Below are 14,643 nucleotides of genomic sequence, written 5' to 3'. Positions count from 1 at the left end.
ATACCATGTATGTTCTTTTGTAATTTGGTTACCTTGCTCAGGATGATGTTTTCTAGATCCATCTATTTGCCTAAGTATTTCTTAAATTCATAGTTTTTAATAGCTTTATTGTATAAATGTACAACATTTTCTGTATCCATTGCTTGATTGAAGGATATCTGGGTTATTTCCACCTTCTGGCAGTTATAAATACAGGTGCTATGACCGTAGTAGAGCATGTGTCCTAGATATATGTTAGAACATCTTCTGGGTATATGGCCAGAAGAGGTATAGCCGGGTGCTCAGGTAATATGTCCAATTTCCTGAGAAACCGCCAGATTAATTTCCAGAGTGGTTGTACCAGCTTGCAAGCTCACCAACAATGAAGGACTGTTCCTCTTTCTCCACATCCTCACCAGCATATGCTGTCACCTGAGTTTTCAGTATTAGCAATTCTGACTGGTGTGAAGTGGAATCTCAGGGTCATTTTAATTTGCATTTCCCTGATGACTAGGGGCTTCTCCGCCATTTGTTATTCCTCAGTTGAGAATTCTTTATCTCTGTACCCCATTTTTAGTAGGGTTATTCGATTCTCTAAGCATAACTTCTTGAGTTCTTTGTATAAATTGTATATTAGCCCTCTGTCCACTGTAGGATTGGTAAAGAAGTTTTCCCAATCTGTTGGTTGCTGTTTTGTCCTATTGACAGTGTCCTTTTTTGCCTTACAGAAACTTTGCAATTTTATGAGGTCCCATTTGTCAATTCTTGATCTCAGAGCATAAGCCACTGGTGTTCTGTTCAGAAAATTTTTCCCTGTGCTCATGTGTTCGAGGCTGTTCTCCACTTGCTCCTCTATTAGTTTCAGTGTATCTGGATTTATGTGGAAGTCCTTGATCCAATTGGACTTCCCCTTTGTATAAGGAGATAAGAATGGGTTGATTTGCATTCTTCTACATGCTGACCTCCAATTGAACCAGCACCATTTGTTGATAATGCTTTCTTTTTCCAACTGGATGCTTTTCAAACTTTATCTCCTTTGTCAGAGATAAAGTGACCATGGGTGTGTGGGTTTATTTCTGGGCCTTCAAAACTATTCCATTGATTTGCCTGCTTCTCTTTGTACCAATACCAGTTTTTATCACTATTGCTCAGTAATACAGCTTGAGGTCAGGAATGGTGATTCCCCCAGAAGTTCTTTTATTGTAGAGAATAGTTATTGCTATTCTTGGGGTTTTTTGTTATTCCAAATGAATTTGAAAATTGCTCTTTCTAACTCTATATAGAATTGAGTTGTAATTTTTATGGGGATTGCATTGAATCTGTAGACTGCTTTAGTCAAGAAGACCATTTTTACTATAATAACTCTTCCAATCCATGAGCATGGGAAATCTTCCCATCTTCTGGGATCATCTTCTGCTCATACAGATTTTTAAATAACTTGGTTAGAGTCACACCCAGGTATTTTATAGTATTTGTGACTATTGTAAAGGGTGCCATTTCCCTAATGTTTTTCTCAGCCTATTTATCCTTTGAGTATATGAAGGCTGCTGATTTGTTTGAGTTAATTTTATATCCAGCCACTTTGTTGAAATTGTTTATCAGGTTCAGGAGTTCTCTGGTGGAATTTTTGGGGTCACTTAAATATACTATTATATCATCTGCAAATAGTGATATTTTGACTGCAAATTGTGATATTCTTCCTTTCCAATTTGTATCCCTTTGATCCACTTTTCTTATCTAATTGCTCCAGATTGAACTTCAAGTACTATATTGAATAGCAATAAAAAGAGAGTTGGCAGCCTTGTCTTCTCCCTGATTTTAATGCGATTGCTTCAAGTTTCTCTCCACTTAGTTTGATGTTGGCTATTGATTTGCTATATATTGCTTTTTCCATGTTTATGTATAGGCCTTGAATTCCTGATCTTTCCAAGACTTTTAACAGGAAGGGATATTGAATTTTGTCAAATATTTTTTTAGCATCTAAGAAAATGATTAGTTTTTCTTTTTCTTCCAGTTTATTTATGTAGTGGATTATGTTGACAGATTTCCATATATTGGACCATTTCTGTATCCCTGGGATGAAGCCTACTTGACTGTGGTGAATGATCATTTTGATGTGTTTTCAAATTTGGTTTGCAAGAATTTAATTGAGTATTTTTGTATCAATGTTCATAAGGGAATTTGGTCTAAAGTGTTCCCTTTCTTTGTTGGGTTTGTGTGTGGTTTAGGTATAAGCATAATTGTGGCTTTATAGAAAAAAACTAGGTAGTGTTCCTTTTGTTTCTATTTTGTGGAACTGTTTGAAGAGAACTGGCATTTGAAGGTTTGATGGAATTTTGCAGTAAATTAATCTGGTGCTTGGCTTTTTTTGTTATTGTTTTTGGAAGCCATTTAATGACTGCTGGTATTTCTTTAGGGGTCATGGGACTATTTTGATGGTTTATCTGATTCTGATTTCACTTTGGCTCCTGGTGTCTCTCTAGAAAATTATCCATTGCATTCATATTTTCTAATTAGGTTGAGTCTAGGCTTTTATAGTAGGATCTGATGATTTTTTAAATTTTCTCAGTTTCTGTTCCTTTTTCATTTCTGATTTTATTAATTTGGATACTGTCTACGCGCCCTTTGGCTAGTCTAGCTAAGAGTTTATCTACTTTGTTGATTTTCTCAAAGAAGCAGCTCCTGGTTTTGTTGATCCATTCTATAGGTTTTTTTCTTCTTGGTTGATTTCAGCCCTGAGTATGATTATTTCATGCCATCTACTCCTCTTGGGTGGATTTGCCTTTTTTTTTTTTTTTTTTTTTTTTTCATTCTAGAGCTTTCAGGTATGCTCAAGCTTCCAGTGTATTCTCTCTCTAGTTTTTTTTTTTTGAAAGCACTTAGAGCTAAGAGTTTTCCTCTTAGCACTGTTTTCATTGTGTCCCATAAGTTTTGGTATGATGTGTCTTCATTTTCATAAATTCTAAAAAGACTTTAATTTCTTACTTTACTTTTTCTTGACCAAGTTATCATTGAATAGAGCATTGTTCATCTTCCATGTGTATGTGGGATTTTTGATTTTTGTTGTTGTTGTTGTTATTGGAGACCAGATTTAGTCTATGGTGATCTGATAAGATTCCTGGAATTATTTTAATTCCTTATATCTGTTGAAACCTATTTTGTGACCAACTATATGGTCAATTTTGGAGACAGTACAATGAGGTGTTGAGAAGAAGGTATATTCTTTTTTGGATGAAATATATATACATACATACATACATATATATATTATATATATATATATATATATAAATCTGTTTAATTCATATGGGTCATAACTTCTCTTAGTTTCACTTTGTATCTGTTTAGTTTCTGTTTCCATGATCTATCCATTGCTGAGAGTGGAGTGTTGAAGTCTCCCATGATTATTGTGTGAGGTGAAATGTGTGCTCTGAGCTTTAGTAAAGATTCTTTTATGAATGTGGGTGTCCTTGCATTTGGAGTATAAATATTCAGAATTGAGAGTTCATCTTGGTAGATTTTTCCCTTGAGGAGCATGAAGTGTCCTTCCTTATCTTTTTTGATAAATTTTGGTCGGAACTTGATTTTATTCCATATTAGAATGGGTACTCCAGATTTTTTCTTGGGACCATTTGCTTGGAAATTTTTAAATTTTCAAGCCAGCTATTTCCTCTGAGGTAGTGTTTGTCTTTGACAGAGAGGTACGTTTCTTAAATACAGTAACAGTAAAATGCTGGGTCCTGTTTAGGTATCCAGTGTGTTAGTCTATGTTGTATTATTGGAATATTGAGTCCATTGACATTAAGAGATATTAAGGAAAAGTGATTGTTGCTTCTCGTTAATTTTTTTGTTAGAGGGGAGATTATGTTTGTGTTACCCTCCTTTTTGGAGGGTTATTGAAAGAAGATTACTTTCTTGCTTTTTCTACGGTGTAATTTCCCTCCTTGTGTTGTTTTCTATCTATTATCCTTTGTAGGGCTGAATTTGTGGAAAGATGTTGTGTAAATTTAGTTTTGTCATGGAATATCTTGGTTTCTCCATCTATGTTGATTGAGAGATTTGCTGGGTATAGTAGCCTGGGCTGGCATTTCTGTTCTTGTAGGGTATTTACTGTATTTGCCCAGCATCTGCTGGCTTTTTTAATCTTTGGGGAGAAGTCTGGTGTAATTCTGATACATCTGCCTTTATAAGTTACTTGACCTTTTTCTCTTATTGCTTTTAATATTCTTTCTTTGTTTTGTGCATTTGGTGTTTTGATTATTATGTGATAGGAGAAATTTCATTTCTGTCCCAGTCTATTTGGTATTTTGTAGGCTTTTTGTATGTTTATGGGCATCTCTTTCTTTAGGTTAGGAGAGTTTTCTTCTATAATTTTGTTGAAGATATTTATTGGCCCTTTAAGTTGGGAATCTTCACTTACTTCTAAACCTAGTATCCTTAGGTGCAGTCTTCTCATTGTGATCTTGATTTCCTGTATGATTTGTATTAGGACCTATTTGCTTTTTGCATTTTCTTTGACTATTGTGTCAATGTTTTCTATGGTATCTTCTGCACCTAAGCTTCTCTTCTCTTATATTCTTTTGGTGATGCTTGCATCTATGACTCCTAATCTCTTTCCAGGTGTTCTATCTCCAGGGTTGTCTCCCTTTTTGATTTCTTTATTGTTACTATTTCCATTTTTAGATCCAGGATGGTCTTGTTCAGTTCCTTCTCCTGTTTGATTTTATTGTCCAGTAATTCTTCAAGTGATTTATGTGTTTCCTTTTTCAGGGCTTCTACCTATTTACGTATGTTCTCCTGTATTTTTTTAAAGGAGTTATTTATGTCCTTCTTAACATCCTATATCATCATCATGAGAAGTAATTTTAGATCCAAATCTTGTTTTTCTGGTGTGACGGTGTATCCAGGTCTTGCTATAGTGGTAGAACTGGGTTCTGATGATTCCAAGTAACCTTGGTTTCTGTTTTTTATGGTCTCACTATCTGGTTATCTCTAGTGTTACTTGCCCTTGCTATCTCTGACTAAGGCCTGTCCCTTCTGTGATCTGGTTGTGTCTGAACTCTTTAGAGTCTAGGTGTCTCTGTGATTCTGTGATTCTGAGATCCTGTGATTTTGAGATCCTGGGATCCTGGGATTCTGAGATCCTGCATATGTCAGAGCTCCTGAGAGTCCAGCTGCCTCTGGGATCCTGAACTTCTGGTGTGATCAAGCTGCTGAGATCCTATAATCCTGGGCGTGTTATAGTGCCTAGGAGTCAAGCTTCTTCTAGATGTTATGGGACTGGGTGTGGAGCTAGTGCCCAAAGTCTGCTCAGGGCACAGGCTCAGACTGGAAGGACCTAAAAAGTATTTCTAATCCAAAAATTCATTTTCTATGTATTTTGTTTTGGATTCTTTTGCTTCTTTTTCCTTGGTGTGAATTTAGCATCATCTCATTTGTGATTCCTTTCTGTTTGCATTGTGTGAATCTTCTATTTCTCCTTGCCAAATTCCACAGAGCACTGGCATACTGTTTTTCACATGCTCATGTGCATCTTTGAAGATTAAGTTACAGAATACAAAGTGATATTATATATAGGCAGAAACACTTGGAAATAACATGATAAAATTATGAAGGATTTAGTCAAAGACATGTGTTCAAGCCTCAATTCTGTCTTTACTTGTTTATGTATTCTGGGGTCAGCTCCTTGATATCAATAGATATTTCTGTCTACTGAAAAATAAAATCAACAACATAGGCTCTTTCTTAAGGCTTATTTGAAAATGGTAAATACTAATAAACATATGAGTAAGGTGCTTATTTTGTTTTTCTTGTTTGTACAGCATAGCAGAGTCTTGCTAAAGAGTAAATAAAACAAAATTTAATAAAAAATATATTAGGCCCCAAGTTATTTCCTCTATAATATTTTCATCTATTTTTCTATATGTAAAAATTACTTACTTAATGTACTATAAGAATGCAATAAGGTATGCAATAAGGTTTTCTAAGTGACCATCTACTATAAAAAACACATAAGACAACAGAAAAAAAAGAATCTACAATTGATAAATGAATAGTAGAAATTGTGAATAGGTATTGTTTAGAGAGCTGTCTTAGTTATTTGTAAGTAACTAAATTTTACAATCCTCTTTTTCTGTGATGAAGCCTCATAACCAACAGTGATTTGTATAAGAAAGTTAACATGCCTTATATTTCCAGAGAAATAACAATTCATCATGATGGAGACACATTTTAGCAAGTGGCAGGCATAGCAGCTGGAGCAGAAAGCTGAAAGCTCATAGGTTAACCACAGGCAAAAATCAGAGAATTAACTATATGTACTCTGTAGCTATACATACTCAAATTCTTCCCCAAGTGATATACTTCCTCCAGCTAGGCCACCATTCTTAAACTTCTTTATATAGCACTACCATCTGGGAGCAACTGTTCAAGATTAGGTAATCTATGGAGGACATTTCTCATTCAAATCACCACATATACAGCTGAAACAAAATCAATTCAAAATTTAGATTATCATGAATATTTGGGAAGCTTAAGTATATTTCATGCCAGTACTAATATGAGTTTCAAATGCTTATCTAACAACAGATTGCTTAGTGATACTGTAAACAATAGATATCTGAAGATCACCTTTCATTTATTTTTGCCCAAACTTTTTATGTCACTTTAATAACCTATAATAATGTAAAAGTTATTGTATAAGCCTCAGTTCCTTCTGTTTTGGTTTGTTGTTGTTGTTTCTTACTATGATAAAGCACCCTAACCAAAAGCATCTTGCAAGGAAATATTTGGCTTATACTTCCAGGTTATAGTCTTTTATTTAGGAAAATCAAGTTAGAAATTCATAAAAAGACTTAAAATAGATACCACAAAATAATGTTACTGGCTTCTTTGCTAGTAGGTATCTACAACAGACAATCTCCTACTCAAGAAATGTTTATAAGCACATTGGGCTGAGGGATCCTACATCAGTTAACATTATTCCAAAGACATTCTCAAAGGCTGAAATGATCCAGAAAGTTCTTCCATTAGCATGTTCTTTTCAGATGACAATAGGTTATGTCAAGTTGACAGTTAAAGTTGAATAGGTATCATTCTTTACTCATATTTTCTGGCTCAGTGCCATACATACTCAATGTGAGTAGGTTTAAGAGTAGGTAACATACATGTCTTAGTATTGGCTATTTGAACTAAGCAGTATAGAACATAATAAATACAATTCCATTTTAAGAAAAACAAACCCATACATGATGATTTGGATATGATTGAACCAGGGGAGTGGTACTATTAAGAGGTATGGCCTTGTTGGAGTAGGTATTTTATGTGGATGTGGGCTTTAATACCCTAGTCCTAACTGCCTGGAAGTCAGTCTTCTCTTAAAGGCCAACAGATGTAGAAGTAAACTTCTCAGCTCCTCCTGCAACATGACTGCCTGGATGCTGCCATGCTTCAACCTTGATTCTAGACTGACCTTCTGAACCTGTAAGTCAGCCCTAATTAAATGTTGTTCTTATGAGAGTTTTCTTGATTGTGGTTATCTGTTCATAGCAGTAATGCCCTAAATAAGATACCATCCAAGTAGCTCAGGAAGTAAAGTGACAGATCTGGTGGCATTTATTCTATTTCCAGAATCCTGGAGTCTGAAGGAGAAAAATTACAAGTTTGATGTCAGCCTTATATGCACATATACATGCTTACATAGTATGTTTCAGGGTGAACTGGAATACTAACTAATTTTCTTTCTGAAGTAAATAGAAATACAGAGGAAAAAATACAAGGGAAGAAAAAAGAACAACTCTTCTTTTTAGTTAGTTTAAAACCTGTAAAAACTATAAATAATATAACTTACAATTGTAAATAATGACTGTTAATTATACATAGTATAAAAAACTTTATATCAAAATGCATGGGCTCTAATATTGTTAAATAGAGAACTGTTAAAAGAATCATGTAATGCAAATTCACTCATGCTCCCACACATATGACGATGGTTCTATTGGACTGTACAATAGCCTAGTTGTGAGTGGGCTACATCATTTACAGCTCTGTGAGTACTGTGTGTGGTCATCTATTAATGAAATTATCAGAGGAAACAGTTCTCAGAATCTAGCTCATTATTGTAAAATACTTAAGTAGGCTAAATAAAGGAGGGGGGAGGGGGAGAGACCAAGGAGAAAGAGTGGACAGAGAAAGTTAAATAACAGTAGGATTCAAAATATTTTTAAATGTCACAATCAAAAAATGAAATAAAAATATAAATTGTACAACTGTGTAATTAGAACACTACACACACCATAGCATAATTCTTTAGCTAAAATAATGCTCAAATGAAAACTTCAATTTTAAAATACCCCTGTTAAAAATTCAAGGTCATTAAAGAGTGAACAAAGGTGGTTCCATGTAAAAGGATGGATGACCAAAGCCTAATTATATACTAGCTAATGAGACACAGAAACCGATAAGGCTGAATCAGAATGGCCATGCTGCTGCAATTTACCTTTGAGGTTTCAAAACCCCATGCTATTCTGGGTTAGTTCATTCTCCCTCATTGTAAACTCTCAGCTACTGATCCATAATATATATATATATATATATATATATATATATATATATATATATATACACTAGTTGTGGGTGGGGTACATCATTTACAGCTCTGTGAGTATTGTGTGTGAAATTATCTGAGGAAACAGATCTCAGCATCTAGCTCACTGTTATAAAATGCATAACAATATATAAAAATTGCATTGGTCATTCTGTCTTAATATAGCAGTAATAATACAACTTACATTCCTCCTCTCCCTACTCAAACTATCAACTGCTTTGGAAAACCAGAAAGGAAAGTTGCTATAGATCTAGGAGCCATGCAGAACCAAAGTTCTTCAACACCTCCTGAAGCAATAAACCTAGAGAAAGCCTTAGTTATGGAATCCAAGTAAGTTACTGCACCACTAAGAGGTTAGCAAAAGAAATAACCATTTTATCCTTGATGCAGTACCAAGCCGAAGAGTGTTCCGTGCACCTCTTTTGTGTCCCCTTCGCCCGCGAATAAGGACACGGAGGCAGTAATCGGGTATCACTACAGACGAGGCTTTACTTCTTGTAACAGCAAAAGCGGAAAAGACGGAAGAAACCGGAAGAGGCTCCTTAAATACACCCTAGAGTGACGTATTCACTTCTGAATGGCTGTTTGCTCACCACCCAATATTATGCCTCGGGATTGGCAGTGACTAAGGCACGCCTATCTGCCTAGCAACTGCGCAGATAATTGTTTACATCTGGAGAAGACACGTGGCCAGCGCCATCTTGGAAATGCAAATGTGTAGCCACTGAAACAGCGGCTCACTACATCTCCCCCTGTTTAAATTATTAATATGAAACAGCCTTTTGCCAATTAAATGTAGTACCAAATAAGATTCGAACTCAAACCCGATCAAGCAAACTCCATCTTGGGGGAATAAGCGATCAAGAGCTTATAGCCCGAAGAATTTTTCCTTACCCTTCCAGGTGCAATGGAGACCAGTCCTCTGGGTGCACGGGCTAAGGAAATATAAAGAGGCATTGACACCCATCCCTGTGCAATGAAGTATATATAGCTCCCAGGAGTGCGAGGGCTGTCAACCTATTATTAGGTACCACAATTATTTAGGCAAGAGCTGGCTGGACTTAGACCTCTCATCTAACCCAGTGCAATGAGCTGAGCTCCTGGGGTGCATAGACTGAGAGGGTCTCTGTCATAGGCTATTTTCTAGCCTAGATAGTCAAATTTCAGGGAGGGATGCTTGCTCCAAGGCTGCGAGTGCTTAGGCTTTAAGCTACCTTGTCACTTATTTTGCTGGGCTCTGAGCTTACAAACCAACCATCTATGAATACTAATTCACATCATAGGGCTGTACCAATCAAGCCTATTCCCGCTCTTTAGAAAGAAAGAAAGAAAAGAGCAGAAGACATTTAAGAAGTAAAATCTCCACAGGAAACAGGTTCCATCCGCACTCCATCAAGGCTGGAAATCTGGATTTGTAATTGCTGTTGTATCTGGTCCAACTTCCCATTCCACTTTCCTTTTAAATAAGCAGAAAGATTATGGCTTTAAGTAAATGCATCATTCACAAATTTTAGAGGTGTAACACCTGGATGTGAGGCTGTTGACACACAGCTTATTTGAGCCACATCTGTGAGCCCCTTCACATGGGCTTAGAGCCAATCAACTCTCTGATTGACCAAAGTCTCTTTTAAGTCTCCATAACGATGTACTGAGATGGGCACAAAGGTAGGCACATGCACAACCAAGGCTAGGTCTAGTGATCCATTCTAGCCTTGTGCTAAAAAGCATGTAACATTTTTACGATCCAAGGTATCAGAATTATTCTGAAGGTTGAAAAATGAAGGGTCTACACACACCAACACCGATTGTGCAGATGTATTTCCAAAACACCTTATTAATTTTTAAATGTTATTTAAATGGCTAGAGATATTAAATCTTGTAACCGAAACATTCTGCACTTTATGAAACATATTTAACAAGACAAAGGCAGATATACCCCTTTTAAACATTTTAACAGTGGCTACAACACATAATTTAATTGTGTTGAAGCAGGGTAAATTTAAGAAAATATATATATGATTTAATTTTGGACTTGTATCCCTTTGAAAACATTAAACAGAGGTTTTAAATCCTCTTATGGTAAGCTTAAGATGAGGTTTTAGTCAAATAATATCTCTTAACAACTTTTAAAATTACTAAGAGTAAATCAAGATTAAAAGTAAACTATTTTTCTTTGCATGTACACTCACAAGCCAGAAGATGGCGTTAGATTCCCACCACAAATGGTTGTGAGATACCACGTGGCCGCTGGGAGTTTAGCCTTTATATTTTAAATTAAGTCCAGCCTTTAATGGCTGAGCTATTTCTAAAGCCAACTTGACTCAAATATTGAAGCAATAGCTTGCAGAAAAAATTTCCTTAGAGAAATCTACTAATAAAATATAATACACACCAAAAGATTTAACCTCTTAACCTTTTGTATTAAAGCAACAACAATATTTGTATATATAAAATGTAAAACGATTAACCATTTTCTGAAGCAATTATTTCTAACAAATATCGCTTCATGGGCTCTTAAAAATTATGAATAAATTTACTAATTGTAAACCTTTTACCTTTACCAGAAATGTAAAGAGATGGTATAAAAACATTTTTATATCTATAAAATTCTATAAGCATTTATTAAAATGGCAGCTGGAATAGACAAGTTAGGCTGTATAAATCTTAAATTTGAACTTTATTTTGGATTAATTTAATAACCAATCTTTTTTTGTCCAATGAGAATATCGGATAAAAGTCAATCTTATTCTCTAATAATTGTAACACATATTAAAGGAATCTAAGGAATCTTATTTTTAACAACTTTGAATATAGAGGAATTAAAATAATTTGAACCATATTCTATCAGCAGGCACAGCTATACTTATGGAGGGAAGCAGGCATAAATTTAATTTCTGCAGCACAATCATAACCTTTAGCCCACAGACTGTTATAAAATCTTTGGGTCTTAGGTTTACCCCTCCTCTCACAAGAAACAATGAGAACAAAAGACAAATTCCCTTAAGCACATTTCTAGGGCCTGGTCTAAAGACCCAGAACAAAAGGAGCTTTTAACACCTGAGCTTCTGCAGCTCAGTCCTAATTCAAATGTAAATGTAACCTCCCTCAGGCCTGTTCTCTGAGGCTTGGCTAAGCCTGAATTGTGCATTCTGGCTTTAGCTTTGAACCTTAAATTTAAACTGTAAACCTTAAAAGACACACGTTGTATCTTTTCTCTATAAACATAGGCAAATCAAAAAATTTTAAACTCTCAGCTGAGCTATTGGCCGTTTAACTATGTATCTGACCATGGCCCACGGCGGTATACCCATCACCAAATGGCAGGAGAGTCAAAGCCGAAATCTTGTAATCCAGCTTCCTTCTTTTTGATCCTCAGGCGGTTCCAGCTCCTGCAGCCGTGCCTGCACCACGTAGGGGCCAGCGACTCCAGGCCGCGCTCCGCCGTCGCTCCGCCATTTTGGCTGCAGCAGCCGCGTGGGGACCCAAATTAAATTGTTTCCACTTGTGAAATAAACACAAACAGCTTCCCACCCCGGGCCACAGCAGGCCCTTAGCCAATCTTGTATCCTCTTGTTCTTACGAGGGACAATGGCTGCACGGCACCCAGCCATGACATCCTCAAAGATCATCTGTTCCATCACTGGCATTGCTTGCTCTGAGCCCGCAGGACACTCCCTGTGTGCCCGCAGCTGGAAGGCAGCTTCCCAGGGCAGACTGCCTCCCTCCTCTGTCTGCCTTTCGCGGCACGCTCCCTTGCTCTGCTGGGCTGCAAGCCGCCACACGTAGCAGAGCGCAGACGCCTCTGCAACCGGTCTGACCCAGGCCCTGTCGCAGTGTCTCTGTTCCCACAGCCCGAGCCGAGAAGCACGGCAGGGGACCCTCGAGCCCGAGCGAGCCGCTGGCTCCGGCCGAGGTCGGTGGGGCTGGGATGAGTGACTTAAGATCCTTCTTAGTCTTATCTCAGAACGGCTATCCTTTGCACAAGCGACTACTTCCTCCTCTATGCTCTCCTCCTCGGAGCTGCCCAGTTCTATGGAGTCAGGCTCCTTAATGAAGTACAGGGGGGCCCTTTTGACCTCCGTTCTCTCTCCACCATCCGGTGGAGGGTCCTCAAGCTTAATGGACTCTGCAGTAGCCCTTGTTCCTTTTGAGTACTCTATCTCTCCAGGCTCTTTGGCCTGACCTCCAGGCTCCTTGGCCTGACCTCCAGGCTCCTTGGCCTGATGCCGGCTAACACTAACACACTCTGGTTCTGATAGCCTGGAGCGGACCTCTCTTGAAACCTCTTGACTTGCCCTAATAGCTGAAAGCAACGCAAACAAGAGGCTAGCTATTGCTGCGGTGGCAATGGGTGAATATCCACCCGCAACGAAGGTTTCTACCCCAAGCATACCTTCCAAAAGTGACCCCGTATCCTGTAGTTTTTTAACCCGCCCCAAAACTTGGGGGGTCTTCCGAGGCGCCTTGAAATTCCAGGGTTTCGGCTCCAGTTGTTCCGCGCACCTCTTTTGTGTCCCCTTCGCCCGCGAATAAGGACACGGAGGCAGTAATCGGGTATCACTACAGACGAGGCTTTACTTCTTGTAACAGCAAAAGTGGAAAAGACGGAAGAAACCGGAAGAGGCTCCTTAAATACACCCTAGAGTGTCGTATTCACTTCTGAATGGCTGTTCGCTCACCACCCAATATTATGCCTCGAGATTGGCAGTGACTAAGGCACGCCTATCTGCCTAGCAACTGCACAGATAATTGTTTACATCTGGAGAAGACACGCAGCCAGCGCCATCTTGGAAATGCAAATGTGTAGCCACTGAAACAGCGGCTCACTACAGAAGAGAAAATCAAGAGTGAACTGAATCACACATCCCAACTTAACCCAGTTGTATGAAAAACACAATTCAACATGTACTTGATTCATATTCCATGATCTAAATTTCATGGGAACAATTCATACCCAACTCTGGTTCTATATATTTAATGTGGAGTGACAAATTACATCTCTCTTTTTGGCACACTTTGCTACAAAAAAAAAAAAAAAAAAAAATTACAGGGAGAGAAAAATTTCAAAATCCATTTCACCAAGGAAAACATATTAATTGAATGAGTTTTAAAAATGCAATGTACTTTATCAAATGTTGTTTTCTTGGTGATTTCTAATTTATTTTGTTAACTGAATTTTTTTATTATTTTACTAATCTTTGTTGTTGAAAAAATATTTTGTAGTAGTCTTTAGTTTATATATTTTTGAAGTTTATGATTATTGTTTTTATATATAGAATAGCATTGCACACTCTTCTTTCAATGCACAACTCATATTATTTCCATCTTATTCTACTTCTTTTGTGTTAAAGGGTACCACAGATGAGGTAGGCTTAGCAGACATACATCCAGATACTGCAGAATATATATTCTGCTCAGCAACCTGCCTCAGCCTGTAGGGGATTCAATGAGGACCTAGGGATGGGGCAAAAGAATGAAGGGACAAAAGACACAAAGAAGGAGAGCAAGTCTAGGGTTCTGATCAAGCTCTCAAATTTTATTTGAAGGTGGCAAGTTATAAAGGCATAGCAAAATGGGAAGCTTAGGCAAGGAGCATTGCTTAAGGCTATCCCACTATTGTAACCTCATTGCCTAAGGTCAACCCACTAACTTAACTGGTTTCTGGGAAATACCAGATGTTCTTTCAGTTCCTGAAACCCAAGACTGCAAACATCCTTTCTTAATCTTGTACTTTAACTGATGAGGCTTCCCAGAACAGTGGATAATTTCATGGTTTTGTCTCCCAGCAGCAACCCATAGACTATTCTTCAAGAAGTGTTATAGAATAGAACATAAAGTAAATATCAACAACAAATGCAATAGAATTGAAATAATCTTTTTATCATATCTTACCACATTGACATGAAGCTAGAAGCTACTAAAGAAACAGCAGAAAATGCACAAATTCGAAGATTAAATAAAACATCATTAGATGATCAATGGGTCATTGAAGCCACCAAGAAATAAATTACAAAAATTCCTAAAACCAAATAAAAAATACAATATACCAGAAACTACTG

Source organism: Arvicanthis niloticus, chromosome 17, assembly GCF_011762505.2.
Source record: "Arvicanthis niloticus isolate mArvNil1 chromosome 17, mArvNil1.pat.X, whole genome shotgun sequence".
NCBI lineage: Eukaryota > Metazoa > Chordata > Mammalia > Rodentia > Muridae > Arvicanthis > Arvicanthis niloticus.
This window is presented reverse-complemented; position numbering follows the sequence as displayed.